Below are 14940 nucleotides of genomic sequence, written 5' to 3'. Positions count from 1 at the left end.
GTTTCCGTTTTGTTAGTTGCATTTTATTGATTTATGTTCGTTTTTCATATGTTTCCTGTGATTTTGTGGTACTATTCGTTTTATTTTTCGTTAATCGTGTTATTTACAATTTATTTTTGATGCCTCCCGAGGCTAGGCTATGTTTGCCTTAGCAACGGTGAGCTAAGACATTTATTTTTTGATATTGGACTATTTTTAGCGAACTTGATGCCTTTGGACAATATTACGACCGTTCTGTCACGTTCCGACCCGTTTTGTATAGTTTTAGAAGCTTGTTTGTTTAGAAGACAAAGTTTGTTCAGTATTACTGGTCATTACTTTATTTTTACATTTCCTTGTGGTTTTTGGGACATTTTTCCTGGTAACTGCACTTTTCGTTTGCTTTACGAACTACTGTTTATTTATTTTGTGTTTTTTTTTTGCTTTTAGATGTTTGGTTCTCAAATCCTAGTAAATCCAGTTATTTTTACACGGACTTGAATACTAGATCGTGGATACCGGTGTTCTTTGGTGGTTGGGTTTTCAATTAACCACACGTATAAGGAATGGTCGAACTGAGAATGTACAAGACTACATACACTTCATTTACACTCATACATATCATCCTCATTCATTCATAATCTGAAGAATTATCTAAACGGTAGTTACCGGAGGCTAAACAGGAAAAAAATATAAAAAAAAGATCACAGGAGTGGTCACTCCTGTGACCACTCTGTTAGCACGGAGTGGTCACAGGAGGAGTCTTCTGCGAAGAGGCCGTTGAGTGTCTCTTCCACTGAAGGGGAAGACTCGAAGAAGTTGCGGGCTGGGTCCGGGGATTCTGAATCGCTTGCTATGGGGCTGTGGAGAGGTATGACCGGGTCGGAGGCGGATCAACTGGGGTGGAAGTTGGCGATAGGAAGGCTGGTCCGGATGGATTAGGGCCGGAGGAGGTGCGCATTACTCGTCGGAAACTCTTCCAGGGTAATATAGACAAACTTATTTGCCAATTCAGGCCGTGAGGAATCTTGTTTGTCAGCATCCTAATGCAAAACCGGAGCTTCAGTGTTATTCGATCGAATGCGGAATACGGTGTCTTTAATTAAGAGATATAGAGATGTTTGGAAAGATGTTGTGCCTGATGCGGTGAATGCGGGTACATGTACGGAGGTGGAGTCGCGGGTGGCGTCCATACAGACTCCGGTGGAACATCATAATCTTTGCAGTGTGCTGGAGTGGGATGTGACTGAGGAACTATTTGGGGTAGATCTAGGCCCTGACCGGATGGGATTTTGATGAGACTTATGGAAGATCCTTTGGGTGTGAAGTGACCCTACTTGTGGTTTAATACCTCATCCTCAATACTATGAGCCTCATAGTATATATATATATATGAAGCTCAATACGGAGCCTCATCCTCAAGACTATGTATCGTGCATGACTTCAGCTCGGGGATGTGTTGGAGGATACGCCCCGCGTTTTAGGGAGAGTACGCCCATCTTTTGCTTTGTATTTTTTTTTTTAAAGCTGGAAAGTATTTTGAAACCAAAGAAAAATTCGAATATCGCAATGTTTCATGTGAACTTTCATGTAGTCCAAACTGGGTTAAAGGAGTTCATTTTTATTCCAAGAGATGGTGTGTAACATTTTGTCGTAAACTTTTCAGATAAATATAAATCTCAAATCTTCAATCCTAATAAGTTATTTTTAGGAAAATGTTCGCATTTCCTTTTTTCTAACACAAAGAGATAAAATAAAAGATTATTGAAAAGGGAAGCCAAAATTGGAAGAACAGGAAAATTAAAAAATGGCCATGATAAGAATGCAGTTGGGTAGTAGGACCCCATTCTATGAAGGGATTTTTTTTCTCTCATCGATAAGATTGTAGTTTATAAAATCCAACGTATTTATTTCATTTGAAATATTAAAGTAAAAACTATAAAATAAACTTAAACTATTAGTAGTCCGATTAATTATTCACTCCAAGTTTAGGAAGTTTTCCTTAAATCTACTCTAAGTTAATTTTCCTAATTTTTTAATTTTATATATTGACAAGTTTGACTTTTGAATAGTTTAGTTTAAATTGTGAAGGTTTGGGGTGATAATTTATTTATTACAGGGATTAATTTTTATAACATCTTTGAAATAATGGGATTGACATTTTGGAAAATTTATATTTTGAAAAGGTTTGAACTTTAGAAGAAATTTCCCCATACGTAATTTTTATGTTCATGGAATATTAATATCTGACGTAGCAATGAAAATAATTAACAATTTTGGAAATAAAGCATTTTAAAAGATCTAAATCTTAAAAAAATTAATTAAAAGGACTATTTTTAAATTAAACTATTTATATTAGACTATATTTAAATTAGACTATTTTTAAATCTATGCACTTTTTATTTATCATTTTGTTTTTTTTACTGATAATGAGGCTTTATCAGAGTAGATGAGATTTTCTTATTAATCAATTAAGGGTTAAGGGTAAGTTTATATCATTAAAAGCAGTATTTCTACAAGTTTTTATAATATTTTACTGTTAAATGGGACAATGTTAGCTTTTAAAGGATAGTACTTTAAATTTAAGAATCATTTTTTTTTTAACAATTTAATTTTTTTTTTTTAAACCGGGTAGAATCGGGTTAGAAAAAATTTCATTCTATAACAATAGCTTTCTGAACAAATTTAAAATCCATTTATAATTATAATTTTTTAGATATAAGTTGAACTATAACAAATCTTAAATATTATTTATATATTTTTTAAAAATAAGTATTCTAATAAATAAATTTGTTACAATTTTTTAAATAATAATTTTTTACTCTCTTCTTTTCCAACCTAATTTTTACAAATTTATCTATTAAAATATAATCTTTTAGAAAATTGTAGGATTGACTGGCGTCAAACCTAATTCTACGTGCAAAAGTAAGTGTTAATACTTATAATTATAAACCACTTCAATAAATATTAAATGATTTAGACAGGTAAAGGAACAGATACACTTAAATGAGAGTGAGTTTAAAGAGAGTGGTAGAGATTGAAATGTAAGTGGGAAGATTATGCCAATAACTGTTTACTAATGCAAGAGAAGCTGTGACGTGCTACTTGAGTTTAATTAGGACCAATGACTGTTAACTGAGAAGGTACCAAACGTTAATGGACTTCTATCAACGATTTCCTCTTTAAGTAAGTCATTTCTACGCAGCGTATCCATAATACATTAATTTTATGTAACAACCGCAGTAATACATCTCGTAAACGAACGTTATATTTATAATAATTTTACAATCGGTATTTATTTGTAAATAATACTTCTGAAAATTTTATGACAAGCATATAAATTATCCTTATTCGTTTTTGATCAGTATAAATATTTAAGTTACAGACGATTAATACATATTTTTTCTGTTTTTTATTGAAGTGGGTGTAAGTAGTAAGTATCACTAAAAGTTCGGGAATGTTAGGTCCTTGTTTCAATTATTTTTTAAAATACTATGTGTATTTTTTTTTTGTTGGGAAAATTAGCAAAAATAAATTTTTAATGGCAGAAATAAATTTGATGAAATTTTACAGGATTTTTTTGTAACTTTAAATGAGATTTATTGGAGAATAAATGGCTGCTCCATGTTGGATAATAATTCTGGCTTATGTAAACCCAAAAGTATGTATTCGTTAATTATTAAGCGAGGTTTTTACAAATTCTATTTCTACAATGAAAAGTAATTAATGTTAAACTAAAATAGTTGACTAGTCGATTCGTATTATTAACGAGAAAGAAGTCTCTGGGTATTTAGCGTAGCTCTTTTAATAGAAACAAGGATGTAAGAATGTTCCTTGTTTTTATATAGAGTAGCGTACTTGTAACAATCCTAGATTAACATGACAGAATGTGGTGTTGCTAAATAAAACGCTCAGGCACTAAAATAAATAAATAATAATCTAAAATAAAAACATATGATCTAATTCTATATTATATTAGAGAAGTGCTTAAATTTAAATTATAATTTGAATTTAGCGCCAAATATAAAAACAAAAGCTTTATTGCGCTGTTTGATGGGTGGAGACAATCACTAACTTATTCCAATCATTCAGCGCTGAGTTGTTTATTTACCAGTATGAGTGAAAAAGAAGTTTTCATCCAAGTTTGAAACGTATAATAAATTTCTTTCAAAAAACTGTGAAACTGTCAGAATTAGTAAAAGATTTAAAAGAATTATGGTGAGAAAAGTGTTGACAATATAACCATTTATAAATGTTTATGTGAAAAGTAATGAGGAAAATGTACTAAGAATGAACATCAAAAAGATTAAATTTAAGAGAATATATATATTATGTATAACTTTCTGAAAATTCAAGCAATTCATCAATGTATTGACAACTGTGCCAATTAACATCAAATTACAAAAAAAAAAGTAACCACCAAATACATTAACAGAAAATCTAAAAAAAAACCATACCAAAAGTCCACTTTCGTGGGAATCCGCATCATCAGTCGGTACAAAATTCTACAATTACATCAACCAAAGGAAAAACTAAATAAATCAAAAAACTTAAAAATTTAGAAATCATAAACCCTAACAAACTCAACACAACTCACTGCCAACTGCTTTGTTGGTTATTTTTTTTGTCGTTATTTGATACGTCTATATACAGTAGCTGACCCGGCAATGCTTTGGTATTGCTAGATTTGAGTATATATATATATATATATATATATAGATTAAATGAACACAACTGAAAGTTTGATAAAACAATTAATAACTGAACATTACGGAACATTACGAAACTTCACAAAATTTAACCTTTAACTTTATAAAAGTCAGAATGTAAATAAATCCAATTGTCAGAACAACAGCACTACCTATCCGATAAAAAAGATAGCTTCTTTTGATTAATTTGAAAAAATATCCCTTGCGGGAAGGGGAAGAATTTTGGTAAATTATTTTTTTAAATGATAAGCTAAGCATGTACGCAGCATGACTGAACTTAACATAAATTGGTTATATTTGCGAAATTTTGAAAAAAATTGAACCCAAAGAAACTATCTATTCTCTGGAAATATTGACTCCAATCTTTTATCAAAACGTTTCCCTATATACACGATTCTCTGTGCCAAATTTTATAAAAATCAGTTGATCCAGTCAAAAGTTAAGCTTCAACCATGCATACACACGTACGTACGAAAATTACCTTCGTTTTTTTTTGTAGTCCCTGGGGTCATGAAACGTGGAGAAATTGAAAGAAACTCATACTCCATTTTTGGATTTATTAGAAGGAAAATAATAGATGAACAAAGAGAAAGAAATGATAAATGTAATTTAAATAAGAAAATTGTAGTATCTTTTTTTTTGCTCATGTGTAAAAAAAGAAGAGAGTAATGTATTACTGCTAGCTCTAATACAAGGAAAGATAATATAATAAAAGAAATTGTATTTCTTGGTTGGACAATTTTTAACGGTAAAACAGCTAATTATGTAAACTTAGTTTTGTAATTCTAAAAGGAGGCGAAACCTAAAAAATAAAAAAAAATATACACATTTATCTTTATATTTACATTAAAATAATTTAAACGCAACTAATTTGAGAATGAGCTTTAAAATAAAAATGATATCTTGATATCCAGCCATAATTTTTAGTTTTTTTGTTGATTTTCTTCATTTCAAGCGTAAATTTGAATTAAGTTAAAGAAGTAATAACAAAAGTTACCTTTAATTAGATGTACTTTTAATTTTTCGTCAAAACATGAAATTCCTTTCAATGTTTTTACGAAAAAAATATATTAATGAAATGAACTTGTATTGTTTAATATAAAAATGTTTTCTGCATAAAATAGAACCTAGCCTGGATCTTTTACTTTATTATGAAAAGTTATTATATTTCAAACTTATTAACAAAGATATAAGGCAACTAATGTAGTATTACTAGTACTTAATGAAAGATATTTGTGGAATAAAGAAAACTGTAATAGGTAGTATGCTCTTATTATGGTTATTGTTGTTAAACACTTTAAGTACAGAATAGTTAAAGAAACATGCAACATCTCTTACTCACCTATATATTGTTATGAGTTAAAACATGCAAAACAATTTGTTACATTGATCCGTCTTAATCATAAAACGTCTTAATCATTATAATTATCTTAGGATAATTATAATTATCTTTTCATGAACTAAACTAGGTTGTTCGCTTACTTCATGGCTTATGAAGGAGTATAACTCATGGTTAAAACAATAAATGATTTAAGTTCTGTCATATGTAGACAGAATGTTTCATGAGAAGTTGACCAAACTTAAAAGAGTTATTCAGGACATAAAAATATACAAAAAAATTAATGCGGAAGGAAAAAGTCCTATCTCGCTTCATTTTCCCTCTGTCCACTATTTTGTATCTTTTCAATAAAAACATGTATCTTAAGAACGATATTTGGTATTGAAATTTATATTTAAGAACGATAAAGTTGTTATCTTAAAGTGGATACAAAAACGTATGCGGTCTTATAGTTTTATGTTGCTTTCACATCAACTGAATTAAAAAGTAATTATTAATAATTTCTCAATAATTAGTATAATTAGTAATTATAATAATAGCACAATAATAAAAAGAATTGTTATATCAGTTAAGGTGTACTTGTCTAGGACTGATTTAGTTGTCCACTTGTAGTCCTTGTGATATCTAATTTTCATAAGATTATAACAACACGTATAACTGAATAAATATCTGCAGATCAATTAATTGTAGTAATAAATCAAATTAATTAATTTAAAATTTAACTTATGTCACCGCCCTTAAATTATCAAGGGCGGTGACATAAACATAAATTTAATGCTTATTTAATGCCCCACTTGACGTCTTGAGAATCAGCCTAATCAGCCTACTTGTACAACCTGTAACTGTAACTGACGTACAACACGCACTCTGTCATTTGTTGGGTACTTCCCACCTCGAACAGTGGAATCTACATATGTATTAATGTTTGGGAGAGAGAGGAAATTGAGAAATTTATGTTCTTGCAAATGATTAATTTCCCGATCGAAACAAAATTTGCAGATGAGTAATTTTAATTCTAATTTTATTTTAAGAAATTAATTTAAACCAATAAAAATCGATACAAAAATAATTTAGGTCGTTCTATTTTAAACAAAGCTTGTTTACCGGTTATTAATCGTTATTCTAAAATGATTATAAAAAAAAACTCACGTAGTATTATAGAACATGAATGGTTACTTACAATCATAAAAACTACCAGTACTGTAAAAAAATAACAGATTAATGAAATTATAAATTATAAATTAACGATTAAATAACCAAAAGAAAAATTCTTGAAAAACCAGAATTTTAACACAGTCTACACTTGTATACTCGTGACGTATACTTCGCTTGTTGTACCACATCCTTACTGATATCACCGTTACCGCAACCGCATCGAATTCAGGCTTGTGAAACTAGTCACTGTTATCGCTTGTTATCACGTCTGTGCCGAATACGGTTTCGCTGAATTACTGATTCATCCGCTGGTCCCTTATAGAATTTATATTCTCTGGCCTGCAGAACCAGTACTCGCCTCATCAGTTTAATTGTTGAAACGTAATAATTTTCACTGTATGCGCTTTTACACTTTTCTATAAATTCTTATTCCGGTCCGGTAATCCTTCTGATCGAAACACATCTTTCGGAAGTGCCATTGTCTGTATTACAAAGAACAGATTGTGAAAGGGACTCGTTACTCCAAGAATAGGATCCATTTTAGTTCGTTCTGGGTTCTTTTTATTATTATTTTCTCTTTCTTTCTTCTTAACTGGAAGAAATATGTTACCCTGGTCCGTTATACTGCTTCTGTTACAATATATTGTACTAAAATAATTTTGATAGAAAATGGAAAAATATTGTAATAAAATGTGCCATTTATAATTCTGATATAAAAAATTCATTCTTCTAAGTTAAAATTTGGCAAAAAAGAAAACAGTTTCTATCAATGGTAGTACTGGAAAGAATCGTACGTTTTCGTTAAGAGTAATATAATACAAACTAAAATAGGTTAAAATAGGTGTTTTTGTGTTTAATAATGTATCTACTTATAGTACAACAGTAAAAGGTTTACCCCCCCCCAAAAAAAAAACATTACTAAGATAGATGATAATGAATTTTATTACGTGTGATAAAAAATATCACGCCTGATCAGCACTCAAACCTTTAATCCGGAGGTAAGGCAGAGATCCTATCCACTCCTTTACATGATTTCCGATATTAGCAATTTTACACTCATACGAATTATAAAAAACTATTCCTATTAATGAATATAAACCACCAATAAAATAAAAATTTTAAAAATGAACCTGTGAACATTATGTAAAATTAATAATACATTTTTTATTTTTTTTTTTTAGAAAATTTTCTAGTAAATTTAAAATTTCATTATTTTTTTCAACAAACATTATAGCTGTTAATTTAATTAGCAGTATATTAAGATTTAAAGAAAAATATTTCTGTTCAAATACCATTCTTTATTTGTTGCTATTTTTATCAATAGTTTGATTTTATCTATTAATGCATAGAATGTATCAAAATAATGTACCTAGCTATTCATTTTTAGATTCTATATATCATCATAATGAACAAAATATTTTGTTCAACAGAAAAGCAAAATAGCAAAAAGTTAAAAATTAATAGCAAGTTATTTCAGAAAATTTATGATATAATTTTCAGCTAGATTTAATTTTCTACTATTTAATTATTTTGAATAAGCATGACTTCTTTTCAGACTTTCAGCACCAAATAATGGCTAATTAAAATATTTGCAAATAAATCTACTTTTTAAACATTATCTACATTGTAAAATGACGGCCTCTTTATCTAATTCAAAATAATTAAAGAAATATGTTTTATAAGTTGACTTTCTTACGTAGAATATTTTTTTTAAAAATTTTTATAAGTTGAATCCGAAAATGAATAGTTAGGTACAACACTCTGTATAATCTCTTTTTAAGTTTATCGAAAAAGCTACAATATTTTTTAACAATAAAAACGAAATTATTTGGAAATAAAATTCCTATTACTTGTAAAATAGTTCGTTGATATTTCATCAAACCGTTAATGAAAAACGCACAGATTGCAGTGTATGAGAAAATATTATTTCTTAATCAGCTAATAGGATATAATTTAAGACTCGGTTTATATTGAAAAAATATTTGTGTCTTTCAAACTGGCTTAAAGTTAGGCTAGATTAAAAAGTAGTTGCCGCGACATTGGTCCCAAAATTCCAAATCAAAATTTTCAATGTTTTCCTTCCTTAGACTTGTCCGCTTTCTCCATTCGTGGGAGATACTTTCTCATAAACTTTTAAGACCGTTGATCAGTTTCATCTGTAATCATGGACTGGAGTTTTATAACTGGGTCTGTCAAAAGTAAAATGGATCAGATTCCTTTACAAAGTTGGTACACCTATAAATTCTCTTAAAACACTTCTTTATTCTCTTAAAAGATGGGCTTAAGGCTGGATTTTGACTGTGTATCAATAGGTCTATGCCCTAATTTGTAAAGGATATAATGCTGACGAATGAAATTTCATAGACCATACAGCGCATGACTTTGTGTTAGGAGACTATGACAGTTCAAATTGATCACCGTTTTTTTAGAGTAGCACAGACGTTATCTGTCATTACATTTTATTTTTTTTTACATCTATCTAATCTTATCCTCCAGACATTAATATTTCTTCGTTTTTGGTTTTTTATTATGAATTTACTTTAATTCTTAATTAATAACATTTCATGTCAATTTTAATGAACAATAACTGTTGCAGCAAATATCACATTTTGGCTTTTATGTATTACTTGTGTCTCGTTCACTGCACACACGATCTCAATTTCCAAGAACATGTTTCCTTGACAACAAAATTCTCCTTCTAGCTGCGTATCTAATCAGAGCACGCCTTGTTTACTCCAGAAATTATCCAGTACATTCGGTCATAATATATGAAAACCTCAGCAATAGTTCAGTCAGTCATACGAATCAATAGAGAACTATTAAATACTAATTCACTAGATTAAATATTTTAATTATTAATTTATTCTTCCAGTAGTCTGTAGCAGCTAACAATTACAGTTGTTTTATTTTTATGATAAGAAATTAAGTTTGTAGTAATTGATAAAAAAGGCTTCCCAGACTGGGATTCGAATCCAGAACCCTTCCCGATGTAAGGCAGACGTTGCCAATCTGCTCCGCAAATCAGCCAAATTATAGCATCTAGATCTAAAAGTATATGCTAATATGTGTTTGCGTACAGGTACATAGTTAAGGGGGCAAATGGCTGCTAGAAGAACTAAGAAGTATTCAAAGTCTGGGAACGCTGAATTAACGGGAAAGTGATTGTCAGAATTATAATAAAGACTTCTCTAAATTATTTAATGTTATTATGAAGCGAGTTATTAACCTTCAAATTCATCTGTAAAGGTTATAAGATGACCAGTGTAATTCATTAAATAACATATAGATCTAGTCGTATCGAATCATTTTTCCTGAAATATATACTATGTAAAGAATAATCATTATTTTTTAGATTTCTAAAAAAATTACAATTCTTGTGTTGACAAAAACCATAAAAATTATATTTTAGATGGAGAAAACTGGATAAATCTCTACTGAAAATAAATGTAACGTATTTAGATTGTATGAACGAAGAAATAAAAGTAATTAAAGAACTACTTAAACGATTTATTTCAACCAAGTAAGTTACCATGAATTCTGATCATTTTTTTCACTGCTGACAGTTAGTTTAACTTGATATGAATTTTCTACTGGATTTAATTTATCATATCTCTTCGTTAACCAATGAGTAGATTATCAAAATTCTATTTCTTAAACTCCATCGAGAGAACTGTTACCATTCTTGAGATGTGTGATTAATTGACACCCAATCATCGAAGAACAACGGTATTCACGATGTAGTATTCAAATCTGTATAAAAATAGTAACTGCCATTGCTAGGATTTGAACCTTAGAACTCTCGACTTCGAAATCAGCTGATTTGCGATGACGAGTTTAACTACTAGATCAACCCGGTTGTTCTGAGCAATGGTTACTGTGCAAGAGGAAGCAATGTGGGTATCATGGTTTCATAAAAGCAAATCTCTTATTATTGATCATGTACGTTTTTGTTTAGAGAAACGCCGGGCTGTATTACACTTTGTATCAGCTGTTTAAGGATACAGGACGTTTAACAAAAAATGTGCTGGTAGACCTCCGGTTTCGACAAAGTTGTGAATTGAATAAGAGAAACTTTTCAGAGAAGCCCGAAAATCGACTCGTCATGCGATTTTAGAATTGGGAATACCGTAATCGACAATCGTTAAGGTTCTATACAGGGATCTAAACTTTATCCGTACAAAATTCAGTTGGTGCCACCAATTGAAGATGACAATAAACCACGCCGTTATAATTTTTCCGTGGAGATTCTTGATAAAGTGAACGAAGATAATGCGTTTTTAGAAAAAGTAATCTTCTCTGACGAAGTTACCTTTCATGTTTTTGGCCCCGTTAACCGTCATAATTGTCGATTTTGAAGTAGCAAGAACACTCATTCCGTTCGAAAAACACATTGTCATAGCTCGAAAATTAACGTTTGATGTGCACTGACTATTAATGAAATGATTGGACTAATCTTCTTCGTCGAGCAAACGGTTACTAGCGCCAGTCATCCAGACATGTTGCAGGAGTATGCAGTACCACAAATTGAAAATCGGCAATACAACGTTTACTTCCAACAAGATGGCTCACTACCACACTGGGGTATATATGTTAGGAATTACATATGAACAATTTCCTCAACGGTGGATCGGTCAGGTGGAAGATAAGCTAAGGTGAAACGTAGATCTGCTGACGTTAAATCACTCGATTTGTTTCTTTGGGAGTTAGAAAAGACAGTGTACACGAAACGAAGGCTGTCAATATCAATGATCTGAAAAGAAGAATTGAAGGTATAATTAATAGGTAATCCAGATATTATTCGTATTGTGTGGCGTGAAACTGAATATCGTCAAGACATTTTATTTGCCACGTAAGTTCTCATGTGAATATTGTTTGAAGTTAATACAAAAATGTTAGAAATTCCCTGTTCAACAATAAATCATGGGTGTAAATACATTACTTTAAACTTGTTGATTCTTCAAAGTATGTAATTTTCTTTTGAAAAATTCCAAGGATTTGCTTTTATGAACCAGATGTTTAGTTTCCAAGTGTCAAATTAATTTTGATGGCTTCATGATTTCATCTGAGCGGACTCGAAAGCAGACAAACGCACTGTGGTTTTCTATCCAATGAGATAAAACCATAATTAAAGTAACTGTCATTGTACAATCTTGTCTTTTTACCATTCGATTCACTAGATGTAAATGGCTCACTTCTTTTTTCACAAATCTATTCATTTTACATAAGAATCTAATTGAAAAAAAAAGAAAAAAGTTACATCGTTTGATCGCACACTAATAAATTATTACTCAATTAAAAAATTATCCTCTATTATTATTTTTAATGAAACCACGCTTTGAAAAACTTAAATAAAGTTTCCAGATGCACGCTTTGCATTCGAACTAAACTGATGTTCCGCAATCCCTTACGTCTCTTATTTCTGCTGAAGTATTCAAACGTATCATACGCATGTTTGAAAATGGCGCTATCACAACGAATATTATGCAAGCAGACAAATATACAAGTATTATGCAAGCAATACTGTAAGGGAAAACAAAAATTCCCTTATAAATTGATGTAGCATGAAAGAAATGTGTTGAAATTAAATGAAAGAGCAGAACACAATGCAATGGAGAAGTATACGAAACCAATCCGTTTAGGAATGACAAAAATTTACGTTATTCATCTAATGGAAAGTAAAAATATACATACAGCGATATAATATTAAAATATTGAGCTATAATATTATTAATAGGAAGTCGTAATCGTGTTCTATTAGAATAAAAGCAAATTTAGTCTGAGAGAAATACTATCGGTTTAAAGAAGGGTACTGGTTAACTGTTGACTCATGTACTTTTGCAATGACGATCACCTGTTTCCCGATATAACATCGTCGTTTCAAGTCGAGAGTTGGTACGCTCATTATATCGGTAACGTTCAAAAGGCACTTTATGAAGTTGGGCAATTTTATAACTAACCGAGAGATTCACATTAACAGTGTTATCAGGTGGCAGATAAGCTAAGGAGTGGAGAAACGTAGAAGGGTTTTGTTATTTTAGTGCCGCTGTAATTCCGGATTCACCCGCTCAAGAGTAGAGCAGAGTACTTCCCTTATCGCAACATCCTCCCTAAACCCTACAACCCCTTCATCCCTTTCGAGGTCACCCGGCGATAATTACATCGCAGTCTTTATGCAGCATTGCTCTTACCCCTTTTACTGCTTTATCGATAACGGTAACACCGTCCTTCCTACTCGCTTTACTCTTCAAACTTACTTCCTTCCTTATTCCTTCCTTATTCAATTTGAAAATCACACTCTTATTTTAGAATAATTTCATTAGTTTTCTTCCATTATTAACAAATTTATTATTCCTTTCACAAGTAAGTACAACGAGAAAGAAGGAAATTGGTAATATGATAAGATTATTATTTACTCTACAAGTTATTAAAATACACTCTTTCTTAGCATTTTTAATTATATATACTTTTCATTAGCTTTCACACAAAAAAGGAACGTAATCTAATTTCTTTTTCTTATTAAAGTTAAAAAAAAAAATCGAATAAAATACAGTTCATTTTTGAAATCAAGACTTTTATACGGAAATGTTTTGTAAACGTTGAAGTATATTTAATCGTGAATAAATTGAAAAAAAAAAATCTTTCGCAGTTATATGCAAGAAGACCGACTTTTAATTAATTTTGTGTTTTTTTTTTAATCTGGATTAATATTGCTAACAATAGATATCACAGATAAAGAAACGTCAATATTCCGACTTCCAGCATCATAAAGAACTACTCTCTAACTTGCCACGCTCGAAGTTGTTTGAGCGGGGCAATTTCAGTGAAATTAATCTTGTACATTTTGGAGATTTTTTAGCCACAAAATTTTATACACAGGCCTTACATATACATATATATATATAAGGATACATACATATAAGGAAACCCCAGTTTAAGGGAATGGTATTTTTGAACTCAAGGAAATTCTTTTCACCCCACCATGCAACCGAAAGTAATACTGTTCTTCGAAAAGATTGGTAAAAAAATTTCAAAATTTTATTTTGACTATAGTATAGTACTTTGTTAACAAAGTATATTTAATAAATATTGCATACTTTTCTCTGTCTTATTTTTTTATTTTATTACGTTAGTACTTTCTTAATGAAGTATTTTTCAAATAAGTGTTTTTCTTCTATGTTTTCCCAGAAAAAAATTATATTAACGTTAATAAATAAAAATATCTTTAAAATAAACATATTGGTGAAGAAAAAAGTGGCTCGTGGGGGAATGTAAAATAGAAATAGTTGTGCTGAGCAAAACAAAGAAGAAAAGAGATGGAAATTTCATTAAAAATAACTATGCAATTTTTTATGTTCCAGAGAGTGTGAAAATGGCAACCAGCTACTAGAAGTAAAGAACGACTTTACTTCTAGTAAAAGAACAAATGGCAGGAATAAGTATTGTCGGCTATGAGTCAGAGACACCTGGAGGAGTGAGACTGACTTATCTTGCAAAGTTGAAGGGAGGATGCAAGAAACGGTTAAATTTGCTGTAAACACTCTCACAAATACTGTAGCAAGTAAATTGTAATAACTGAAAGAACTAACAAAAGTCCATCGCTTTTGGTTAAAATTTAAATCTTTATAAAAAGTAACTATTACATTTTTTATCAGCGTAAAATAAAGAAGAAATTATCAACTAACTAATTCATTTGTTTTCCAGTCCAAGAAGTCAAAAGGTAAGTAAAAAATCTGTTGTGGACACCACATGAATTTCTTG

Source organism: Lycorma delicatula, chromosome 5 (genome assembly GCF_047948215.1).
Source record: "Lycorma delicatula isolate Av1 chromosome 5, ASM4794821v1, whole genome shotgun sequence".
Taxonomy (NCBI): Eukaryota; Metazoa; Arthropoda; class Insecta; order Hemiptera; family Fulgoridae; genus Lycorma; species Lycorma delicatula.
This window is presented reverse-complemented; position numbering follows the sequence as displayed.